At 44.4% G+C, this 17,136-nt stretch overlaps 1 protein-coding gene across 1 annotated transcript in view; it reads right to left on the bottom strand.

Moving 5' to 3' along the window:
• LOC144772289 (uncharacterized) overlaps positions 1-17,136 on the bottom strand; it is a 92,510-nt gene that overhangs the window by 60,402 nt on the left and 14,972 nt on the right. Inside the window, exon 2 of the mRNA XM_078656518.1 lies at positions 5,593-5,666. The gene's annotated coding sequence lies outside the window, so the exon portion shown is untranslated. The remainder of the gene's footprint in view (positions 1-5,592; positions 5,667-17,136) is intronic.

Below are 17,136 nucleotides of genomic sequence, written 5' to 3'. Positions count from 1 at the left end.
GCATACACACACGCCACACACACGCGCACACACACACAAGTGTACCAAGCGCCCCCCCGCCCACTTACCGCCACTCCGGTCTTCAGCCGCCACCGCGGGGCTCTCCCTCGGGCATGGGAGCCCCGCGTCACCAGCACTGCTTCTCTCCGTAGGCGCGGCTTCTCTCCGCGGGCGCGTGCGCGGGCTTCCGAAGCCGGAAGTCCCGCCTCTCTGAGACAAGAGGAAGCAGAGGGGCTCGTGAGAGTCTGCTCCGCTGCTGGTATTGCGTATGCCCAAAAAATGACTTGACACCTTCTGGTAATGTTAGCGCTATATCAACTCGCATTAAATAATATAAAATAAACACCGCGGCTCCTTCCGCTTCCAACGACACTCCTTGTTTATTTAATCTACGGGGTTGAAATGCTAAAAGCGGCTGGTCTCGAAGTATGTGTATGTGAAGGGCCAAATACTGCTTTCTGGTAAACGTCCTCTTAGCCATAACTGGAGCAGTGTGCCTTGGGTTGAGCCCTCACAGCTAGAGTATCCCACTGTCATAATTTTTATTATTAATCGATATGCCATTTGTTCGTCTCTTCCCTTTCCGGTTTATTTTGGTGGGAGCGGCTTTTTGTGGCATATTTTTCATCTTCAATCAACCCTCTTCATCCCTTCAGCTGGAGAAACGCCTAGGCCGTCATTACCTGTGACGCAGTGTCGGGTGATGTCTATCTCACATATGTTGTCAGCGATGGTTTTGTTATTTAGTGCGCCGCCGCCGTGAAAAAAAAACCCACAGCTTGATCTATAATTTTTCCCATGAGCAACAGACACCAACATGCTGCCGTGCGCACCTGAGCAGGAGGTTCTCGGTTACAGAATAACCTTGGATCTCTTTATAAACCTGTAGGTCATGTCCTTCACATCAGCTGCTCATTCTTCCTTCTGCCTAGTGAAAGCATGAAACGAGTTGACCCAAACCCTGCAACACGGAAGTGTCATCTCCATCCTGCTACACATTGGCTTCTGGGCACTCACGAGTGACCTATTTAAATGCTCCTGACAGTCCACAGAAGATTTCGGAATCATTGCTTTCAAGTTCTTCTTGCATGTAATTCAGCCATGCGGAATTACATTTTAGGACAGGAAAAGGTACTGCAGAACTCAATAACAAGCCAGAGCCATAATCTGACATACTATCTACAACTGCACTGAGAGGATGTTGCTGTATACTCAGAAACTCCTGCCACAATGCTGTTAGATCCGGCCCAATGACAGGTAGCTATCTGCATCAGTGGAGCACTTTATGGACTCAGTGTAGCAGAACAATAACCAGCATTCAGGTTGGATACTTTTTCGACTTCAAAAGTATTACTTGATTATAAATACTCATACCTTGTTTAAATACCACACCTATCTTATCTGAGACCTTAACTCACTTTACAAAAATGTCAGAAATACAAATACAACTGGATATCATTTAATTACCTTATTGGCTGGGTAACCTGGCTGATAGTGGACTCTTCATTATTCTAGTTTTAGAGATGTTACTGCCAGTGCCTTTGAAGATATATTTCTACATGACCAACAGGATGTATCAATACATCTAAGTCACGTAAATACAACACAAATTGCAATAGAAATGCTATAGGTGTCACATTTGCAAAAGTTAAAAAATATTGGCATTGTCATACACAATGTCAATAACTCAAACTTTAATGCTGCGAGACCTATTGCATTGTAAATGCTTGTTTCTTTATGAGGTTGTAGGTTTTTGTTGTTTCTGACCAATGGTGGTATAATCTGAGAATACCATTATTCTAGGGGAGTCAAATAGTGTCTCCCCTTTTGCTCTAGTCTTACAAAGAATAAGCTCTCGGTCCCGATAGTTGGGGAATCATGCTATCACCGGCCTCAGAGGGCCATCGTAGGAGGCTTACTAATCGTCTATTCTACAATTTCTCTACAAAAAAGCAGGAGGAAAGATTTTTGAGCTCTATCAAGAAGAGCCGGATTTTCAAGAAATCCACTGATTTCAATCCCTCCGTATTTTTCACGTTATATTAGAAGAAGCCTTTTCTGTTTAACTAACGACATTTTGATCTGTTTGTATTGAATATACCAAAGGAACATAAAACGAGGCCCATGTGTGGCCTGTGTCATTTTGATATAACTGTACTGAATACACCAAAGCAACATGACACAGTGTGTGTTCTTAACAATTTGTTTATGTAAAGAAACTTAGACAGAGATACACTTCCTCTAGTGGTATTGACAAAAGTGATTATATGAAATGTATGCTTTCCCCCCCACCAGAACCATTGTTCTTATATACTCAGACATGTGCCATGGTCACTTCTCAATACAAAACTCAGGTAACATACTACTGGAACTTTGGTTTAGAGTATGTTTGCCGGAAACTATAAACGTTCTGATCTACATAGTATTTCATACAGATCAACCACAGGAGGGAGGTATTGAGTGGCTGCAATAAATGTATGACTACATTTTAACTGGAATGTTTCCTCTACAAAGACCAAATTACTAAATGTTCTATTATTGGCACATCTGCAGTAGACACTATGACCAAGTGAACATTGAAGACTGCTACACCCCAAGTGTCAACTCAGATTAATAAAATAAGAGTGGTTGGCACTGACTAGTAATATTGCTACCAAAAGAGACTCCATTTGATTTTACTCCTATCCGTTTGTCCCTAAACAGATATTTATGTCTGAATTCTATGTCAACTTTAAAGAAGAATATCAGAGAAAATAATATTTCACAATAAAAGGCCCGATTACTTTCTCCATTTGCGCTCCTCACTTTTGGCGAGATTATAGTAGGTTAGGGAATGTATGAGATACCTCTGACAGCAAGTAGTTTAAAGTAATATTATGAATTTTTGGGAAACTATTTTGGATTCCAGAACCAAGCAGCCTGCTGAACATTCCGAGCACAGCATCCACCTAGAGACAAATGACCCCCAGCTGACAATCCACCACCTAAGTATCTGCCTGATGAACATTCCAAGCACAGCATCCACATAGAGACAAATGACCCTCAGCTCATAATCCACTGCCTAAGTATCTGCCTGATTCCTTGCAGACTTGGAATTGTCAGAGTGAAAGCAAAGCCCAGCACCGAACACTCTGTGGCCTGGCTGATGGAGTGAACGTGTTGTTTAAGAGACCAGAACTGGTGGCATGAAATGACTGTTGCATAAAAAAGATGTATAGGTGCACCTCGGGTTAGGCTTTTGACATTTGGGGCCAGATGTAGGCAGGCTTTTACCGGTCGGTAACGGCCGAATTCGGCCTTTACCGACCGGTAAAAGGAATTTGAGATGTAGGGGCAAATAATTACAGAATCGGTAAATTTACCGATTCTGTAAATTACCGAATCTGTATTTTTACCGATTCGGTCATTTTGAGATGTAGGTGGGACTCTACTGAGTCCCACAAGCCTTACCGAATCGGTATTTTACCATCAAATTCAATTTGATGGTAAAATACCGATTCCGGTGTGCATGCACACCTGTGCCATATGACAGGCAGACCTGCCCTTAGGGCATGTATGCCTGCCACATGGCACCCGAACCTGTTTTAGGGGTGCTAGAGGGTGTCAAAGTGACACCCCCTGCACCCTTGTGAAATTCGGTATTGACCGATTCGGTAAATACCGATTCGGTAATGCCCATTCATTCCTATGGGCTTCAAAGCCCATAGGAATGAATGGGCATTACCGGTCGGTATTTACCGAATCGGTAAATACCGAATATTTCCGATTCGGTAAATCCACATCTGGATTTACCTACATATCAGTACTTCTATTTTACCGATTCATAAATACCGAATCGGTAAAATTCGGTATTTATGAGTCGGTAAAATAGATTTACCTACAATCTACCCTAGGCCTCTTGTTGATTTAAGTGTGGGTTCAATATGATTTTTGGGCTTCATTATGCCTTGCTAACAGCGTGGATAGTGAAGCAGAGCATCATATTTTTTGAGTACGGGGAGCTTATAGAGTAAAGTATGACAATTTAGAAAATAAATAGCTTTTGTGTCCCCCAGAGAGCTTCTGAGCTGTGGGGAGTCATTTGTTGGAAATTAACTCTTGGCCTAGATTTGCAGAAAGAAAAGTACATGTGTGTCCAGGCAATGTAAACCATTCGTAGTTCGCTCAGGGTCTGAAATATGGAGTCATTAATCTCAGTGTTAATGAAAATGTCTATATATTGGTTTCATGTTTTTTGAGTGTCAAGAGTAAAACAAACCCAAAACTAGAATCCAGCTTGTGGGTTGAATTTGTGCTCGTGTTTCAACATGTGGTTTTAATTACGTCTTGCTAGTAGGCTTGAGAGTGAAGACTTCAACCCGTCAGCTAAGATCTAGTGGACATAAGTTCTTCCAAATTCCTAGAATTAAAAAGGCCAAGATGGGTGGATGTGCTTTCTCTCATGTTGCCCCTAAATACTGGAACGCACTACCAGAAGATCTGCGGTTATGTCCTACATTTATGGCCTTTAAGAAAAAATTAAAAACCTGGCTATTCTAGTGTATTGACTCTTTACATCGCTGTCTGCATCCCAGGCGCCGAGAGATCCCTTTGGGGATGATTTGTGCGCCATATAAATAATAATATTAATAATAATAACTATAGTGTTGTATTTTTGGTTACAGAGAGCTAACAGACCAATGTATGATTTAGCAGTTTTGCACATTACAAAAAAATAAGCTGGATGGGAGTACTTACCTAAGGAGGAGGAGTCTCAACAATGGTGAAAGTAGACGAAGACTTGCATAGGAAGAAGAGAGGAAAACGGAGGACTAGCATAAAGACTGACAAACAGGGAAAGAAGGAAAAATTAGAAGACAGAAAAAAGAATACAGATGAATGACATGGAGACGAAAACCAACAAAGGACTAAAAAAAGGTTCTCTCATGCTGGTAATCTTTGAACCCCAGACCTGGGAAGCGGAGGACCACCAACAAGGCGTCGACTCACGAAGGAGGATAAACGGCTGCACAGGGAACACAGAGGAGCTCCAGCACATCTGTCAGCCAGGAGAATTCGAAACTGAGGAGATCTGTTAGAGGGAGGACCACCAGGAAGCAAAGAAGCAGACCTCAAATACAGACAAATGACAGAGATGGAAGCCTGCACTCCACCTGGAAACACTGTGGCCCCACCATGGTTCTGATGTGGACTGTGGCTGACCAGGTGCGCAACTGAGGTAGTTCGGGGAATGAACAGGTAGGGAAGAGTACAGGCATGGAGCGTGGTGCGGAGTCCAAGGAGGACCACCGGGGTCAAAACCATGACAATCGTGCATATGACCCTGAAGTCTCCTGTGTTTCTTTTCTTATAGAAGCAAGTCTTGATGGCCAAACTAAGTGCCTTATTTTTGTGAAGGGTAAGAAAGTGTGAAGGGCTAAGAAACATAGAAGAAAGGATAAAACAGGAGAAACAAACAGAAAGAAATTCAGGCAGACCACAGAAAGCAGAACAGGCTGGAGAAGATATAGTTGGGAAGAACAGCAATAGATCCATTGGCTCTCCAATAATCGAGATTTTTATTTATTTGACCTGTGTTAAAATGACACTTACCTTTAATCTGGGGACATTGGAGGTGGAGCTCTAGCCGCTCTCTGGAGCTAAGAAGGAGTCTGCAGAGCCAAATCCTAGGAAGAGTAGAAAAACGAATCCTATGAGATCTGTACAGACTTTTTAAAGAAGTTTAAAGAAACAGTTACTCAGAAAGCCTTGTAATTGACCTGGGTTACTGTATTTAAACAAACAAAACAGAGACCGAGAAAATAATATGCAGAGTCCCTCAGCCTCACCCTTTTCAACATGTACAAGACACTACTCGCCAACATCATCACCGTCTTTTCCTACAGCGATCACACACAACTCATCTTTTCCCTGACGGACAAAACAACCACGCTTGTGTGTCCCCTTCTATAATACCGATAGCGCTGGCGCACAGAAAGCGTCAGCGCTACCTTCAGAGGGTGTTCCCTCATTTGCATAGGAGCTTGCCCTATGCAAATGAGGGAATTCCTTTGACTCTGCGTCCGCGCCGTATTACCAAAGCGGGAGCAGAGTCAAATGAGCCCTCAGGCGGTGCACTGACAGTGCGCCATTTAAAAGGTGGCACACTGGCAGTGCGCCTCCTGACAGCAGCCCTCTGCAGTGGCTAGAGGGGGTCCCATGGACCCCCCAGACATCCCCCTGCAGGCATGTGCAGTCAATGACTGCACCCGCTTGCAAGGGGAGCTCTATTCCCGTGTAAAAGTGCAGGCAGGTGCCGCCTGCACTGTGAAAACACGGAGCAGCTGCTCCGTGTTTGCACATGAATGCACTGGCCCCAGGGCAGCACGAGGTCGCGGCTGCCCCCAGAGCAGCACATACAACATAATAGGGTGCAATGTAATTGTTTGCGCCTGATGCCCCTTTTAAAAGGTGCGCCGGGCGCAAATAATCACAGTGCATAATACGGCCCCAGATAGATCGTCACGCAAGCACTCATCCCCCGTAGGCTGGACTACTGAAACACTCTACACCAGAATCTCTCAACAACTTCTATAAAGACTCCAGACCCTCCAAAATAAAGCTGGAAGACTCATATTTGATCTCTCACATCTCACCACACCTAACATTAGGAAGCTTCACTGGCTCCCCATTCCCAAGCGCAGTTAATTTAGACTTCTCATGCACACAAAACCCTACACAACATCGTACCGGAATACCAGAACACTAACATTTTCACCAACCACCCAGACACCTACGTTCTGCCTCCCTCTCACAATTCTCAGCATTCGCAAAAGCAAAACTGGAGGTCGCTCATTCTCCTACACTGCACCCAAGACATGGAACGACCTCCCTCGACACATCAGAGCCTCCTCCTCCCTTCTTGAGCTGAAAACCTGGCTCTTTGTATAAGAAGAACTTTGGGGACACAAACCTACACAGATGCCCAAGCACCTGGATTCCTTCTCGGGTGACTACCAACATTCCACACCCTCTTGTTGCTGAAAAATCCTCTGTTCCATGCATTGTCTATGTGGAGAGAGAGAGAGAGAGAGAGAGAGAGAGAGAGTGAGTGTGTGTGTGTGAGAGAGAGAGAGAATGTGTTTAAGAGTGTGTGCTTCTGTGAGAGTGTGCCTGTCTGCCTTTGAATCTGGCTTAGTCTACCTGTTTCTGCATCTATCTCAGACCCCTGGGGCTGTTAAGACAAGAGCACTCTAGGCTTTGGACTGGAGGCAAGCAATAGTGTTTCACTTTTTTGATAAATGGGTGTTTGTGGCCTACATTTAGTCAAGATAATGTTTATTTAGACTATTGGTCTTTAAACAACACAAAACAATCACATTTTATACAACTCTAATATCATAAATAATTTCATCAATCATTATAAAAACAGAAAATCCTTAAAAAAAAGAGCAAAAGTTTTTTTTATAACACTTCATTGCACATACCCCATATTATATACGACTTATAATCACACCACTTCTTTACTTACTCAATAACAGGATAAATAGCTTGAACATTTCTATAGAAGTTATCCTATCTAAAATTCTTTTGCCAGAATCAAGCTAAGATCCTACCCCTTTCCCATTATTCCTTATTTCCATCATAGCTTGCCACTGTTCATCTCACTTCTCCGTATAGAACTTTGTTACTGCTGGCATGTACCTTCCAATAGCTATTGCAATATTGAGATTACACATATCAACAAGACGTTCTATGGCTTGGGCGTGGCACATTATTTCATATTTTACAAAGGTTGGACATAGCAATAATTTCCCCAGTGGTAAAAATTTCAAACAATCCACTAGTATGTGCAAGATACCGCATTTTATACCCAACATACATGCACATTTCCTATCATATTTCCTCATTTCCATTTTTATTCTCTCATTTATTGTCCATGGATTAATACCAATTCTTAATTTGAATAATTCACGTCTGAGCCAACGATTAGGCGATCTATCTAAATATGGGAACCCATCTCCATCACGTCTTATGCCGCTCCCCTGTGAGGTTCTGTAGCGATCCGAACCCGTGTTTTCGGTATCGTAGTACTGACACGATTTTGGTACCAGTGAACCGTAAATGATCCATTATATATGTGGCAGTGTTTTCGCTGTGCTACTAGCACGGATACACTGAGAAATAGGGCATTCTGTTGAAAACACACGGCATCCATTTTAGATACGGCGTCCATTTTGTCTCTTGCCCTCACATAGCCAATGGACGAACGTTGACCCCAGCTGAATCACCTTGTTAGGGACACGTAGGCTTTAGTTCAGGAAGGCTGATGCTGCGTGACTTGGCAGAAGCTGCCTCCCTTGCCTGAAGCCAGTCCTGTTATACTGGTTCTCGTGTTCGTTGGCCTGATCACGATTAGGAGGCCGAAGACAGTAGCCGTGCCCGTTTTATGACCCACAAGCATCTCTTATCCTGCTTTTCTATCTTCTACACCTGGCTCTGCTCCTTTCCTTCTGGGCTTTTACTATGGGGAGGAAACATTTTTTACGATGAGGCGGATCGATCTATGAATAGAAAACTGACATGAAGACTTGATCGAATACTGGAAACTTGCAAATAATTATCGTTGGTATATGTTTATTGTTTTGTTTGGGATACCGGGCTAGGCATGGAAGATATTTTAACAATGTTGCCTAAAGTCATTTTCCATGTATATAAGGAGCGACCCACTCTGTACAATTTGAACAGTCTCCTAGAATCTGCCTTTGTGTGGTTCCTGTGACTTCTGTATCCCTGCAGTAAATAAACCTTGGTCTCTGACGCCACCATCGAGAAGCCTGTGTCTCTGTTTATTTGTGCACCGAGACAGGAAGGAACTCAGGGGTCTTTTGGGTGTTGTTTCCCTGACACCTCTGGACTCTAAAAAGTCCAGAACCTCATTTGGCGCCCAACGCGGGGCGACATCAACTGGTACCGGTCCAAAGTCTGAAGATTTCGAGGAGCTTCGTGTGAAGATTCCGGAGGGAGGTACCCCGCTTCATCGATCCCTGCATGTGGTAAAAGTGGCCCGACGATCTCTTCCACGAGGGTTCCCGTTCCCAGACGGCTACAGAGGACCGCTGCCCTGACTGTCGCCCTGTCTTGGACCTCAGGTGCAGACCTTAGTACGGCGAGACGTAGACGGGTTCTCCTTGGTGACGTCTTCGACATTTCAGTTAAGTATTAAGTGGGTCGCACCCAGTTTGGTTGCTCTTGGTTGCTCTTGGTTGTTCTTGTAAGGATTTATCATTGGTCGCTGTTGTACGGATAATCCTTTTGTTTTCTGGATACGCTTGTTTTGGATACTCTTGGTTGCTTTTGTAGATTATCACTGGTTGCTCTTGCCAAAGATAATCTTTGGTTTTTGGTATTGGTTCATTTGGATGCTCTTGGTAGGCCTAAGTTCTTTGCACATTTGGTTAGAATATTGTCCTTAATTTGTAATGGCTAGTCGTAGTAATTGTTTCCTGTCCTGGTTAAGTTGCAACAGGGATTCCCGGTTGGAGGACTCGTGTCCGGTTCCTCCGATTGGAACTCCAACGTATGAGCTCTACTGTAAACATGGTGTGGGTCCTATCACTTACAATGAAGTGTGGGTCCGATACACCAGGAAAGATGGTGTCCTTAGTTGGCCACCACATGGTAGCTTCGAAACTGAAATTCTAGATAACCTGGAAGTGAAATTATTTAAGAAGAAAGCCCGGCCGGCAATGTTTGATTCTTTTCGTTGTTGGCGTAAGGAAGCCAGACAGAGAGAAATAAGAAAAATGAAAAAGGAACAGAAAGAGAAAAGTTTTACTTTAATGCAGTCTGCTAGGCAGTTGCATGTCAACGAGACTGAAAAAGCAATAGAGGTAGCGAATAGAGAGCATAATTTGGCGATTGACAAGTGCTACCCTGCCTTGCCATCGTGTCCTGCTAAGCCAGCAGAGGACCCCGAAAAGGATCCCCTGTTGTCTTATCTTTTGAGATCACCTCCACCGTATGCACAGGGTGTTACGGCACCACAGTTGCCACCTGTTGTACAACCGGCTGTTGGTCAGCCTGGAATAGTTGTTCCTCCTCTTTTGATCCAAGCTCCTGTCCTTCCTGTGGTTAATGTTCCTCCAGCACCCCCTCTTCCTGGGTTGCCTATTCCGCCTGTGCCTGTTGTTTCGCAAACTACTTTGCCCACTGCTCCTACCCTTACAATTTCATCTGCTCCAGCTTCCTTGTCCCCGACCTCTGTAAACATTCTGACTCCGCTTTCTGTTCGTCGGAAAATAACTGACTCTGTAACTAATATTTTAACCCCTTTGTACAGGTCTTTAATTAAGACCCCCGTTTCTGACTCTACATAGAGACGTAGTCAGCTTCCTGGTCCCCAGGAACGAGAAATGTTAGATTCGACAGCTCTTAGGTGGGTTTCGAAAACTGTGAAATACGATGCACAAAAGGTGTTGGATACGTTTATGCAATGGAATGAGCCAACTCAGCGATACGTATTTGATGTGATGTGTTCCCTTTTGCGTGAGGAATGGGATGATGATTACTTGGATTCAGTTCCCGCTGATTTGATATATACTCAGCAAAGATTCGCTGCAGGAATGATAGTGGGTCCGGACGTAAAGGAAGCGATAGAACTGATTTCAGCATACCGGTTTGATTCTCCTCTTCGATCACCAAGGGACTCAGATGGTTCTCCGATTACTAGGAAGAAGCGAGGTCAGTATCCGATGAGGGAAGTTCCGCCGATATGGCGCGAAGCAGTTCAAGCTAATGCGAATCTTGGTATTCAAGCAGCTCCAGCACAGTTTCAGAGAGTGTGGATACACATTCCGTGGAAACGGGCTGAAGTTTTAGCAGTAAAACAGACATTGCCAGACCCGCGTAAGAATCCTGCTGGTTATTATAAAGAGTTGACCCAGACAGTTCAAGCTTGTGTCATGAATTTGGCAGACATTGAGATGCTTTTCGGCAATGTAGTGCCACAGCCTATTTGGGCCAAAATTCGCCATGAGGATCATCAAGTTGCCTTAGGAGGTGATTGGCCAGCTATTGTAGCGGCAGATGCACAACAAATTGGTGGTGCTAAACCTGAGCCCCTGATCGCTGCTTTGCCTGGCAGAATAATCAATCTGATGAAAACTCTGATGCCCGCGTTACGTGTCAACTGGGATAAATTATCAGCATTCAAGCAAAAGAAGGATGAAAGTGTCTCTGATTTCTTCACCAGATTTGAAGAGACTTTCGTAGACCACAGTGGTCAAGATATGAGTACTGAGGGAGGCCAGAGATTGTTTGTCGACAAGTTTGTGTTTAATTTATTGCCTGAATTAAGTAATAAGTTGAAGGATTCTGAGAGTGCATGGGCGGTATCGACGACAGCACAGATACTTGCAACTGCTCAGTATTACGAAAATAGAGAAAAAGAAGAGCAGGAAAAGTCAGAGAAGAAGACGAAAGACTTGAAAACTAAAGTTCTTTTGCAACAGGCGTATCCGCCTCGCTCGAATCAGTCAGATTCACAGCAGCGACCCCAGTTTCAGCAACAGCCACAGTTCCAGCAAGGAATGTCCCAAAGGCTTGATTATAGTATTCCACGACAACAGTTAGCATGGAATCAGTGTGCCTATTGTAAAAAGGAGGGTCATTATAAGAATGAGTGTCCAGTTCTGCATCCACAAACTAGCGGTGTCCCCGCTCCGAGAGGCCGTGGTGGTTTCATGCAAGCTCCTAGAGGCAGAGGACGCGGTGCTGTGCCTCCACAGACTGATTGTTCCTCTAATTATTTTGATCAGCAGAATGTGCCATCAGGTAGATCTCAACAATATCATGTTGAAGATTATTATGAGGGTAATGGAGAAGTACAGCAAAGTGAGTACTAGGACAGCCATAGGCAAAGAGAGGGAGTAGTATCAGTTCCAGTCGATCAGAGTGGACCTTATGTCGCAGTAGCTACATCAGGTGTGAGTGAACCGTTTCTGTTGGATACTGGTGCGGCAAAAAGTTCAAATATGCATGCGAAACTCCCTGGCGCACCTTTGTCTGGCTTAACCAACATTTCGGTAGGATTCTCAGGCGCCCCTGTTCACAACCCTGTTTCTGGTCCTTTGTCCATTTCTGTTGGACCGTGTCATCTAGAAGCACCCCTTATTCTAACGACTGGTTGTAATGAGAATCTGCTTGGTCTAGATCTGTTAAAACGCCTGCATGCGACATTGTACTGCTCTCCTTCAGGGGTACAGCTCACGTTGGGTAAGAGAGTGATCTCTCCAATGTATTTGTCAATGGATAAGCTCCCACCGGAGCTGCGTTCTCTCCCTGATACCCTTTGGGCAACTGGTCCTAACGATGTAGGTCTTTTGGAAATTCCTCCTTATGTGGTGAGTTTGAAGGCGAATGTTAGATTTCCACAAATCCCACAGTATCGGATTTCAAATGAAGGTGAATGTGCGCTTTTACTGATCGTGCAGGACTTGATACAGAAAGATGTGATAGAAGAAACTAGAGGAAATGTATGCAACAGTCCTGTTTTGCCGATTTTGAAACGCACTGATCCTTCCAAACCTCCAGTCTACAGATTAGTGATTGACCTTAGAGAGGTTAATAAAATTGTGGTTCCGCAATTTCCTGTGGTCCCGGATATCACTGCATTACTTACATTAATTCCTGCCTCAGCTACGTGGTTTTCAGTGATTGACTTGAAGAATGCCTTCTTCAGCATTCCGATAGCCGAAGGCAGTAGGGATATTTTTGGTTTCTCCTTAGGTGGTCGTAGCTTCAGATTCAAACGCGCTCCACAAGGCTATTGTGAGAGCCCTTCGATTTACAGCCAAGCATTAAAAAGTCATTTAGATACTTTTGTACTTCCTCCTGGTGCTGCTCTTATCCAATATGTAGACGATCTCTTAGTGGCTGCTGATGACGAGGAAACGTGCAAAACAGCTACAATTTCTTTGCTGCATCATTTATCAGACTTACATCACAAGGTGTCACCTTCTAAACTGCAATATTGTTGCCAAGAAGTGACCTATTTAGGTCATCTTTTGTCAAAAGAGGGAAGAAGGTTGACCCCAGAAAGAATTAAAGCAATTTCGCAGATGACTGTACCAAGCACACAGAGAGAAGTGCGTGCGTTTTTGGGTATTACGTCATATTGCAGACAATGGATCCCAAATTTTTCTCTTATGGCAAAACCATTGGTGGCTCTGACTGGAAAAGGTGTTCCGAGTCCTTTGCCATGGTCTGATGAATGTCAGCAGAGCTTCTCTGATTTGCGTGATGCGTTGTGTTCAGCTCCTGTGTTGGGTACTCCTGACTACAGTAAGCCGTTTACACTATATGTCCACGAAAGAGAGGGTTGCGCGTTGAGTGTTTTGACGCAACAATTCGGTGACAAGCAACGACCTTGTGCGTATTTCTCATCGACATTAGATCCGGTAGCCAGAGCATTGCCAAGTTGTTTGAGAGCTACAGCAGCAGCTGCAGTGTCCATTCGACAGTCTGCTGGATTGGTCATGAACAATATGTTAGTAGTCATGGTCCCACATGCCGTGGATACACTCATGAATCGAACGAAAACTCAGCACCTCACCAGTGCTAGACTATCAGGCTATGAGCTGACGCTTTTGGCAAGTCACATTCAGATTAAGCGATGCAGCATATTGAATCCAGCAACACTGTTGCCGACTACTCAGGAGTCGAGTGATTTGGAACCCCATGATTGTTGCTTCAGAACTGAGGAAGAGACAAAAGGACGGATTGATTTAAAAGATACTCCATTACTAGATCCAGATGATATTTTGTATGTGGACGAATCTTGTTTTAAACTCCAGAATGGTGATGTGACTAGTGCGTACGCAGTTACGACTTTGAGCACGATTGTTGAGACTGCAAGAGTGAGTCAGAATTCTGCCCAAGCTGCAGAATTAATTGCATTGACGAGAGCGTGTGTTTTAGCTGAGGGAAAGAGAGTGAATGTGTTTACTGATAGTCAATATGCCTTCGGCGTAGCACACAGTTTCGGTCGTTTGTGGAAGGAAAGAGGTTTCTTTACGTCCCATGGGACTAAGATCCAACATGGACAATTAGTCAATGACCTGTTGGAATCTCTGACCTTACCAAAGGAAGTGGCGATTGTGAAATGCAGTGCCCTTCGAAAGGTTACGGATGACGTTGGTCGTGGGAATGCATTCGCAGATGAGGTCGCTAAGGAGACGGCCAAGAATATGATGAGTCGAATGTATGTCGCAATGTCTGCAAGATGGATTGCTGAATCAGGGATGTGCGAGAATACGATTGAAAGTGTAAAGGCAATCCAGAATGAAGCTACTGAAAGTGAGAGGAATGCATGGAAGGAGAAAATGGGTAAATTGGATTCAAATGGATGTTGGATTGATTTGTCAGAGCATCAGCGATGGATGTTGCCTGATGCGTATGTACTTGCGGTGGTTACGATGGCTCATGGAATAGCGCACATCAGTACGAAAGGTATCAGTAAGATGTTAGCTCCCGTATGGAAGAATGATGGGATTGCTAAGTGTGCGGAGAGAGTGGTGAAAAATTGCATGGTATGCCTGATGCATAATCCTGGCAAGGGAACCCCAACCCCAGCTGGTCATTTTACTCCCCCTTCTTGTCCCTTTGAAGTGATCCAGTTAGATTTTATTCACATGGACAGGTGTAACAAGCTCAAATATGTCCTAGTGGTAGTCTGTGCATTTTCGAGATGGATTGAAGCTTATCCGTTAAAGGATAACACTGCCCTGTCCACTGCCAAAATCCTCCTCAAAGAATATTTCCCTAGGTACGGCATGCCATGGATTGTATGGTCGGACAATGGAAGTGAGTTCGTAGGGAAAGTTATGCAAAGTGTGTGTGCAGGTTTGGGAATTAAGCAAAAATTCTACAGTGCGAATCATCCACAGTCAGCAGGTTTGGTTGAGGGGTACAATGGTACCTTGAAGCTGAAACTTGCTAAAATCCAAGCTTCCACTGGTTTATCTTGGCCAGATGCACTGCCTTTGGCCTTACTGTCTACCAGAGCGACTGTACACTCTCGAGTAGGGCTTAGCCCATATGAGATTGTGTTTGGTCGCCCTGCTAATGTTTGGGGAGTTCCGAGGCCCAAGGAATTCAATCGGATCGAATATCCAATGTTGATTGATTACCTTTTTGACCTGACTGCTAAATTGAGTCTTATTCATCAACAGGTATTTGAAACCTTGCCTAAGCCGCCAGAGGGTCCAGGACACGCACTGAAACCCGGGGATTTTGTTCTCGTAAGGAATTTTGGACGAACCCGAAACCTTCAGCCAAGATTTGTTGGTCCTTTTCAAGTGCTCCTGGCTACAAAAAACTGCTGTACGCCTAGCCGGCAGGAAAAATTGGGTGCACGCTACCCATACGAAGCGTGTGCCTCTCATACTCCCCTATGACAGTTGGGCTAGACAGGGAATTGGTGTTTCCGAGACCGAACCTGTTCCTAGGCTTGTCCCTTTCAGCGATGCAGAGTATACAACGGACAGACAAACTGAAACACAGAACTCTGACACCGCACCAGGAACTGTTTCTTTGAACCCTGAACAGAGCACTGCACAAAGTGAACATTTGCCACCTGTGGATTTGAACATTGCTGCATCTTCAAATCCGTTGTTTCAAGATCAGACACAACCTGAAAAATTCCGTTACAACTTGCGTTCTCATTCTATGAACCAATAACATTGCATAAGTACTTGTCTATTTGAAAACTGATTGATCTTACTATATTCTTTTCAGTCAGGAAGTTTTGCTCATGAATTTTTTGTTTTCTTAACCTTGCCATCTGGGTTGCCGTAGGGTCGTAACGTGTGCCTAGTTTAACTTGCAGGGGACCAGACACAAGGTCGGTTTCTTCTGTTTATTTCGGGAACTCCCAGGGTAGACAGAGGCATTTTTTAACAGGTACAAATCATCCGATTGCGAACGGCTGTAGAAGATGGAGCTTCCTGAACTGTGACGAGTTAACGTTATCAATACTCGCAAGACAAAATTCTGCATAGCAAATGTTTCATAATGCAATGTGCTCTGACATTTTTGACTGTTTTAATAACTTTGGTGGGCGGAATTGTTTTCGGTATCCAGTTAAGTCTTGCACCGGTTACATCTACAGTACCTCCCAATGTTTCTGTTTCTCCGATTATTGTTTTCTCTTCATTCTTTTCACCCTTTTCCTGCACATGAGCAAGCTCGACGCTCTGAGTTTATAAATAACACTTTCATTCAGCTCTTGCACCAACACCAACTGGTAGTAAATACAACGAACTGCTGGGTGTGCGGTCTGATACCACATACCATGGACAAGGTTATCCCCTATCTGGTTCTGCCCTTTAGTTATAATGGATCATTTTGGGCATTTCAGACCATGTTCCTTTATGCTCTTGAGACCTATCCCCCGCGACCTCCGCGTTCCACTAGGTATAACTCTGCTAATAGAGCCTTGGTAAAGGGAATTACTGACATGGTTAGTGATATCAATGACACTCCGCTTGGTCCCAAGGATGAGTTGCGAGTTTATATGGGTTGGAATGCTACGGAGTATGGCATTAGTTTGGGTGAGAACAAGCGTAAGAGCTCGACTCCGATTTGGGTCGTACCCCACCAAGGTCAAGTCTGTTTGCAAGGGAATGGGAGGAACCCGAGAGCTCGGCTAGGGAAGAGTGACTGTACTGAAACGTACGTTTTTCCAGCACAGTTTTCCCCTGCATTCTTAGCTGCTAAGGGTATCTATTTTGTCTGCCAAGACAGAGCATATACATGGCTGCCGGCTGACTTTTCAGGCTCCTGTTATACTGCCCGACTGTTACCTCCGACATACACTGCTGCACCGGATTATCACAAGACTAGAGTTGTGAGAGGTGTCTTCGACAAAGAAGATACTGCTGGCCAAGAAGCAGGAGATTTTTTTAAGGGTTTCCTTCTGTTCTGGGGGCCCATGGCCAATAGTAGGAACTTGCGTCAACTAACACGGGTAGTTGAATCCACTATTACTGAAACTGCCGGTGCCCTTAGTAACCTGACAGCTGAGCTCCAGGCGGATCGCCTCATGACGTTGCAGAACCGTATGGTTCTTGACGTAATACTTGCAGATAGAGGTGG

Source organism: Lissotriton helveticus, chromosome 8 (assembly GCF_964261635.1).
Source record: "Lissotriton helveticus chromosome 8, aLisHel1.1, whole genome shotgun sequence".
NCBI lineage: Eukaryota > Metazoa > Chordata > Amphibia > Caudata > Salamandridae > Lissotriton > Lissotriton helveticus.
Note: the sequence above shows the minus strand (reverse complement) of the source record. Positions and strands in the feature narration are given on the sequence as shown.